Source organism: Conger conger, chromosome 5 (assembly GCF_963514075.1).
Source record: "Conger conger chromosome 5, fConCon1.1, whole genome shotgun sequence".
NCBI classification, from domain to species: Eukaryota; Metazoa; Chordata; class Actinopteri; order Anguilliformes; family Congridae; genus Conger; species Conger conger.
This window is the reverse complement of record NC_083764.1, coordinates 12,000,759-12,003,189: the sequence shown is the minus strand read 5'-3', so window position 1 is coordinate 12,003,189 and position 2,431 is coordinate 12,000,759.

The following is a 2,431-nucleotide window of genomic DNA, read 5'->3' as shown; positions in this document are numbered from 1 at the left end:
AGAGTCATATGACATTTTGGTGTAGAACTATTATAGCTACAATTTTACAGACGAAAAGTGGCAATTACTGATTAAAAGGAATTCTATCGCTGTTTGACCCTACTGACCTGCAGCAGTGCTGTCTGCAGCCTTGTATGTTGGAAAGACGGGCTGTCTCTGACCACCACTTGTGGCCACTGGCACTGGTCCACGGGGCCTAAATAAGGCAAAGGGAGTGGCCTTGTGCTGGGATTATTTTCCTGAGGATCCGTTGGAAGCTTCTGGTTTTCCATGACACAAACTGAAATGCCCTGAAAATACGGGTTGGCGTTGCTTCTCAAACAATTGTCCCTAGAAGCCAGCAGGGGTTGGATGTCCCCGGTTCTGCTGTCTGAACGAGGTTCTGATTCAGACGGGACAATAATGGCAGTCCATTGTCTTGAGCAACTTTTATCGTGCGGTATTTCCGCAGACATTATTTGTTAATGTGTGGGAGGGTCGGGGGATGACGGGAGGTTGTAACTGCAGCCTCATTTATACCGACTGAACATCGAAGTAATCTTCATCCCTCCTGTCTACATCATGCCACCAAGAGTTTACTGCAAAGAGTAGAGGATTGCTTGTTTTGGAAGTCGACACACAAAATATCGAACTTGAAGTTTGACACAGAGTATGTTGCAATAATTTGTGACATTGTTGCAACGTACACAATTATTTAACTAAAAACTTGTCTTTTAGGTAATTGCTTGTTTATGTTCCAAGATTTCACACATTTTCACACACAGAACCACACTGAAATCGTGCAATGCGATATCTACGGCAACAGAACCAAGGTTGCTGTATAATAATATGAATAAAATAAAAGGCTACTTACGTGGGAAAAGTACACTTTCAAGTACACCATAAGATCCGTTGTCATGTAATGTATGCTACAATTGAAGCAATGATCTAGTGAATAAAGTAAAAAAAAAAAACGTATGTAATTGAAAAAGGGCAGAAAGGAATACACGGTTGATTGTAGCTAACTGTGAATTATCATCTAGGTCGCTAAAGTACCTGAATATTTGTTTAAATAAGCGTGGCATATATTGTGTTATTTACAATAACTCGATAGTAATATAAACATGCTGAATTAAAATATCGCTTGCAAAACAAGCCTTACCTTACCGAAACGCAGATAGCATAAGTGTTTTGCAACAATAAGTCTAGTATATGATTCCTGTAGAGTAGCACCTTAAATCAATGACACAGACCATTTGTGTCAGTGTTTTTCTTTTGAGTAACATATATGTGTTGCTAACCAGAAATATTATCACTGATGAGCAGTTTGATTACGTCATCAGTAGGCCTTGAATCCCAGAGCCTTGCAGTGTTGGCAGAAAGATCTCATCACCAGCAAACCACTTACAATGCAACAATGGACCGGGACCAAAGTACAACATAGTGGCTTTCCTTAAAGCCTCATAACTTTGTTGAAGTACTTATTGGGCATTCTGTAAATGCTGACTTTTTTCACTCCTAAGCTACAATAGTCTCCAACAGTGTATGATTCTACTGGTTACCCAAACAAGAACAATGATTATTGGAAGGTACCATGTCAATCAAACAACCTAACCCTTTTTGTTGAAAACTCATTTTATTGAAATGGCAGTGGCCTACTTGTTTTAAAGTTGCACTTCTGTTAGGCAAGTAGGTCCTCTACTGGTTCTAGCTCTAATTTGCTTTCTGATGTTAAGAACATTTTTCCAAACTTTGGACTGCATTTTTGTACATTCTACACTTGTAGATTTCCCAGCCTTTGGCACTATACAACCTACCCATATATTTGACTTGTCTTTGACTTGTCTTTAAAATGTTTTTGACTTTTAAATATCCTGAAATCATTATTTTAACTGGTAATATTTAAGTATGCCTCTGTGTAAAATATTTCTAGTTTATCCCAAAAGAATTCAGAGGATTTTAGCTCACATTCTACTAAAAAAACTCAAGATCAGTCTGCTTTGTAAATTGTATAAATGTTGCTGTGTTAGCAAAGGAGATATTGGTCTTTTTCAGTTAAATATTAAACGTTCAATGTTGACTTGAGACACAGAACAAACAATCTTTTTCTCGTAAATTGTTAATTTATTTAGTAAATCTGCTAAATTGTAAATTATAAATCCAAATTGTAGCATTAATTTGAGATAACAAGAGTAATCTCCTACAGGAATTAAGTTCAGCTATGTGTGTGTGTGTGTGTGTGTTGGGGGGGGGGGGGCACATATGTACACACTCCTGTGGATTTTAATTTGTGTTCATGGTATAACAGTGATAAACTCCACCAATCAGCTTACAGATAAGATACCATACGTGATGGATCTAAAATGAACTTTTTTGGGGGGGATCAGTGGGCATTTATAAAACCAAGTTTGACCTCTGCTCTCTGTCCTTGTTAGGACAATGATTGACTGAT